The sequence below is a fragment of the Apus apus genome, chromosome 12 (genome assembly GCF_020740795.1).
Source record: "Apus apus isolate bApuApu2 chromosome 12, bApuApu2.pri.cur, whole genome shotgun sequence".
Classification (NCBI taxonomy): Eukaryota; Metazoa; Chordata; class Aves; order Apodiformes; family Apodidae; genus Apus; species Apus apus.
The window spans coordinates 1,723,679-1,729,728 of NC_067293.1; the positions used below are offsets into that span (position 1 = coordinate 1,723,679).

General features: G+C 46.1%; 1 protein-coding gene across 2 annotated transcripts in view; it reads right to left on the reverse strand.

Moving 5' to 3' along the window:
- Positions 1-5,736, reverse strand: part of LOC127389701 (ligand of Numb protein X 2-like) — a 29,837-nt gene extending 24,101 nt beyond the window's left edge. Inside the window, exon 1 of one of the 2 annotated variants that reach the window (XM_051630460.1) lies at positions 5,544-5,736. The gene's annotated coding sequence lies outside the window, so the exon portion shown is untranslated. Of the gene's footprint in view, positions 1-4,983; positions 5,069-5,543 lie in introns of those variants that run through there. The other variant, XM_051630461.1, reaches the window with a different exon arrangement.
- Positions 5,737-6,050: the final 314 nt, after the last annotated feature.

Here is a 6,050-nt window from a genome sequence, read left to right on the forward strand (position 1 = left end):
GTATCGTAGGCATAGCTTTCATAAGGAGCCAGCCCTGATAGCTATTACTCTGCCTGATGAAAGAAAACCTGTACGTCATGGCCTGTTTATGATCTGGGTGTTGCATTTGGTCAGAAAAGGGCAGGTACCTTATAATCACAGAATTTCTGAAGCATACAAGGGAAGAAGCAAACTGCATTATATAAATATATGCTTTTAAAAGTCACTGTTTGAATACTCTTACCAAAGCAGTCATGATCATATATTTTGTAAGTGTTGTGAGAAGCAGGGAGGGAGACCAAGAGAGAGACTGTTGCTTCTGCTTTTTTTGGGTATTTCTATTGCTCCAAGCCTGACCTGTCTTGTGAGAAAGCCCTACAAAGCTTTAATCTCTACCACACTCTGCCCCGTATTACTTTAAAATTAAATAAAATTAATTTCAGTTTAAAGAAATGAAATAATTTGTTTTCTAGGTTAATTAAAAACAAACAAACAACACTTTCACAAACTGTTTTCTACATAACTTCACCAGGCGTGATCCAGCAGCACTGACAACAGTTTTACACCTGGTGATGAAATATTTCCTGTCTACAGACAGATAGTTACAGTTGTTAACATCAGAAACATCAGTTTAGGGCTTTACTGCAGGATAAAGTAGTATAGAAGTTTTTATTACCCACCCTGGTCTCAGTTGCAGTAGTAGTATTTTATAATTTTTTATGGTTAAAGACTGTGGCAGAGTCTAGGACATCCTTTTATATCAATAGGCACTTGGAACCTAAACTCCACAAAATAAACCCAAAGATGCAGCATGGCTGAGAGTGCTAATCTGGAGGGATCACCTCATGTCCCCCAGTCCTGGCTCTTTATTCTCCATACCTCAGGAGTGCCCCAGCCTGTGCCTGATGCCATACAACACCCCAGACAGGGTAAGAGGGCATTGTATAAAAATCAGGACAAAGTACTTTCCAGCCCAAGCCTGTTCTCACTAACTAAAAAAACTGAATTAAAAGACAATTAAGTCTGTAATTCCCCTTTATATCCCATCTTACCATCAGATCATGGCAAAGGGGAAAGAAAGAAAACAAGTGACCATCATTTAAACAAAACAAAAAAACCCAAACGAAAAAACAACAACAACAAAAACCCAACCCAAACCAAAACATACAACTTTTAATTCCCTAGAGCACAACTTCTCTAACTGCAGCTCCTCAGGGTGGCACACAGCAAGGTTTAAACTCCCTCCAGTGCCTGTGGGCAGGCAGAGCTGCTGCTGCTGCTCCAACCAGTAGCTGAACCATCCTTCACCACAGATGGCAGCTCAGAAGTAAATAAGCACCATAGTAGAAGTTTAAAAAAAATAAATAAAAATGTAAAAACCTCTGGATTAAGAACTACATTTCCCTAGAGATTTACAGCACAGTATTACATCTTATTTTTAAAAGACTTGAGACACATTCTGCTGCTTAGGACATCTGTATTTCAGGTTCATGAGCTCAGGTGTAGTTGTACATGTAATTTAAGATGTCTTATCATCATACAGTTTCTCCTGTGTGCATATTGTTGACTTTAGACTTAAGCAAACAGCTCTCACAGGTAGGGGGAAACAAAACTGCAAGAAGCATTTTCTATTTATTTTTTTCAGAACTTACCCTGATTTAAATCTGTGCCCAAGCTGGTATCAGAAACAGGTCTTTAAGACCATTGTTTTTGTACCTTATTGGGCATGTATTTACAACATGCATACATGGATAATTATGTTACATTTTCCTTCCTTCTAAAGATAATTTTTAAATGGGCATGGCTGTCTCACCAGTCAAAAGAGCTGAAGCGACAGACCAAAGTCCTTCCACTCTCCACAAATCAATGCAGTAATCACATTCTTCCTTAGCTACCCGTGAACGACTTTAATTCCAGGTGTATGTAGGAATGAGGAGGCAATCTCCTTTCTCTGCTCAATTTTCAGCTTGGTGAGATTAGGAGTGAAGTAGCCAAGTAGCCTGAGGTGTTAACCTCACAGGGAATATTTTGCTTTTAAATCCTAAGCACAAAAAGGCCCAGAAGACCCATTATGTTTATTTTTATGTATCCTACTTGAAATAAATCATACCGTAATTTTTGTTCCCTACCAATTGAGATCATGGAAAAGAGGATATCCTCTCATCTAACTTCCCAGGGCAGGAACTGATTTATTTATTTATTTGCTATTTAGAGACCTGCAATAGCACTTATGAGGTTAGAAGAATTTATCTGTTATTTATTAGTCTAGGGGTGGGAGGTTAATAAGTCTGAGAACTTTACAAATAGGCCTGATCATGATTTACTGGACTTCTAACAACTGCAACACAACTGATGTCACAGGTGAGCCCCTTAAAGTCTCAGAGGAGCAGGTCAAGTTTTATCTCAATCCCTCTTTAACTGACAGAAAAATCAGCTTTTAAAGAGAGTCCGCTACAGCTGTTTACAAAACTTGCACGACTTAAGGCCCAGGCAAAGAGCAGACAAAGCCAGACAATGTTTTATTAAGTATGTAATCCCTTCTGGTACTTCCCTTCTAGAATACTCCAAATAAGGAACACTACAGTCTTCAAATAAAATATGCACAGAGACCCTCTAAACTCAGGGGACCAGTGTGTGTGTGTGTGTATATGCATAAAACCAGCCTTTGCCTGTAAGCTGCTGATTGTCTCTCCAAATTCCTCTGGCTTTATTCAGTTCCCCTCCTTCCAGCCTTCAGTGATTTTTCCTCGACCAACATAGTAACTCCTACCACCTATGTCCATCTAAATGCCCTCTAACACTTTAGGTGATTCATGAGATCCTGGCTTGTGGACAATATCTCATGCAGAGCATCAAAAAACTTGCCAGATATTGTCATATTTTCAAACTCTATTCATGTCAAGAAATTTCTATGCCAAGAGCAACATTTTATATGTTATAAATCAAGAAACATAAACTGAGGAGAGATTGTCAAATGCAACTCCTAACAACTGTAGGAGCAGCACCACTCAAGTAAGCTGAGATGGAAAAGCCAAACAAGAGGGTTTTGTATTAAACCAGCAAAACATAACTCAGGCCTGTGAGTAAGACAACAGCTGCAACTACTCCAGCAAGAGATACACGATCAGAATGAAATGATGCAGCTTCATTTTCAAAGTGAAATCAATATAGCAGTTGCAGCAGGATTTATTTTTTAAATGCAAAAATCAATAAATCTATGGCAATGCACAAGGAAGAGTAACAAAATACAGCAGGGGTTGCTTCAGGAATGACAGATATTTTATTCTGCAGTTACATTTATTCTTTTAAGTTTATTCTTATTATGCTATTAAGGCTAAGACTCTACAATCTCATAAATGTGTAAATTCATCTTTTAACCACACTTGAGGAAGTACAGCACTACCATCATTTATGAAACCATTCATTACAATTTCTAATTGAAGTTACTGGAATTGCCATTCAGGTAGCACTAATGTTACCCAGAATAATCCTCAACCCATTTCACCAAGTATCTTTGAACTTCACGGGTTTTTTGGAGGTCATTTAGCTGCCAGTTCCCTTCTAGAGCTGTTTTTTTCACCTCTTGCAGCTCTCATTCCTCAGGCCATATGGTTGGGTTTGTTTCTTAACTCTTGCTTACTTGCCTCACTACTCACTTGGTTGTAAACTTTAAAAAAACCCTTGTCTTTCAACAGTCAAGGTTCCTTTTTGCTGCACACCACAGGCCCTTCTCTCTCCATTTCAGTGGGGTTTTATGCTAGTGCATCTCCATTATTTAAAGTAATTACATAAGCATCAAGCTTGCATACTAGAGCAGACACATAAATAAGATGAATGAAGGTGCGAATTTACAACACAGCTGAGTCTTCCAACAGCTAGAGAACCCTGTAAAAGACTGGCTTCCTGTTTATAATTTCTCTGCTCTGTCCTCTCAGCCACCTGACTCCTTTGTTTTTCCCTGTACAAGCTTCAGGAGCTGGTTCAAGGAGCAAATCCCTTTGTGGGAGGGAATAAACATTACCAGTGCCTTAGCCCCTTTCAGCAGCAGACACACTGCATCTGTTCAGTTAGATTGTAAAAGAGGAGCTTGCATGTGTAGCTTAAAGAAGTTTTGTTTTGAAGGAGCCATATGCACAATCTGTTTTCTCTTTGCTGGAGAACTGCCAAAGAGCTTTGGCCTTCAAGCATCAAGGACAAACGTCAGTGCTGTCCCTCAAAGGCACAGCACACAACTGGCACTGCTGTGGGAGGATAACTACAGTTCTTTAAACTACACCCCGCCACCCAAACCTTAGGCTGCTCAGGAGTCTCCAGAGGAGAAGGATTAGATTGGACAACTCTAGAGCCATGTGACAGTGACAGAAACTTCCCGGGGCTATTATCACCACTGGCCTGTATGTTGTGACCCTGCCCCAAAATACCCTTTGCACAGCAGGAACCTCCCCTAACACTTATTATCTGCACTAGAGCTGGAAGAGTGCTTCCCATGGAGCCTTTATATAGCTCGGGTCCTCTCACCTTGGCTAAAAAAAAAAGAGTAGAAAGTGAAAATATGACCCTCTTTTGTTTGGTAAGCAACAGGGAAATCCTAGTTTTGCATTCCTCACTTTACCAAGGTAAAGCAGGGCCAAAGCAGTCGCTGAAGGACCTGGAAGTGCCGTCTCAAGCCTGTCTCAAAGCAAACCGAGCCTGCACTGCCACCGAAAGGGGCAGTCCCGCGCTCCCCGCCACCGCCGGCATCCCCGGGCTCCTCCTTTTCACTCAGAGATCAAGGTTCATGTCAGAAGTAGAGAGATGTCAAGTGCACACGACCAAGCCGTGAGGCAGAGGGGATGGGCCCCTTCAGCAGCACAGGCTCGCCTCGCTTTGAATGCCCCACGAAAAACTTCTAAACTAAAATGAAAGCATTCCAGTTATGAAGTATCCCTTACATATTTATTCCCAAGCCTCTTTCAAACCTCTCCAGAGCATTACCTCAGACTGAGCACCGCCCGTAGTTCTTACCTTTAAGGCACTTCCAAAACGGCCACATCGCCACTTCGCTCTCCTTCGCCTGTTACCTCAACTTCTATTTATAGGCGCTTTTTTCCTGCATTAATTACCAGTACAGCACCAGAAACTTGCCAGCTCTGTACTTCTCCATCGCCGTGAAATTTCGCCCTCCAGCCTCCCTCGGACCCGCGTCCCGCACAGGCTGCGGTGCTGCTGCTCTGCGGGACCGGCCGTGCGGGAGCTAAACCCCGGGGCGGGCCGTCCGGGCCGCGCTGACCGCCCCGACTCACGAGGAAAGACATTTGCTCTTCAGCCCCGCTCGGGTCACGGCTGAGAAACCGCCAGAGGCGGGAGAAGCGGCGGGAGAAGCGGCGGGAGCTGCCGCCCCGCGCCCCGCGCCTCAGCCGCGGCGGGAGCCGCGCTCGCCTCACAGACCGGCCCGGCTCCCCTCGCCTCACAGACCGGCCCGGCTCCCCTCCCCTCACGACCCCCTCGGCTCCCCTCGCCTCACAGACCGCCCCGGCTCCCCTCCCCTCACGACCCCCTCGGCTCCCCTCGCACACACCGCTCACCTGTAGGCGCCAGAGGCGGGAAACGGGGCCGCTCGTCCCCGGGACAGGGGAGGGAGAAAGCGGGAGAAGCGCAGCACGAACTCGGCCTGCGGCTGCGGCAAGAACGCGGCTCCTTCACCAAAGTTTCCGGGCGGGGAAGAACAGTCGAAACCTACGTGGAGAGGAGGAGGCAGCGCAGCCGCTCAGGTGTCGCCCGGCAGGGCTCAGCCCGGCCCTCTCCTCCTCCTCCTCCTGGGGCCGGCCCGGCCCCCACACCCGCCGCGGTCCCGCCTCTCCCCGTCCCTCTCCTCGGCCGCCTCAGCCGCCCGGGGCCGCCTCAGCCGCCCGGGGCCCGCCGGACGCAGCCGCCGAGGACGCGGTGCTGCGGGGTCGCCTCTGGGAAAGACCCGGCCCCACAGCCCGGCCCTGTGGCGAGTGGTCTCCCCTCTCTTTTCGGGACACCCCTGGTTGCTCGCTGAGGTGATTCCGCTCCCCCCGGGGGTGTTTCCTGCCCTTCTGCCTTAGGCC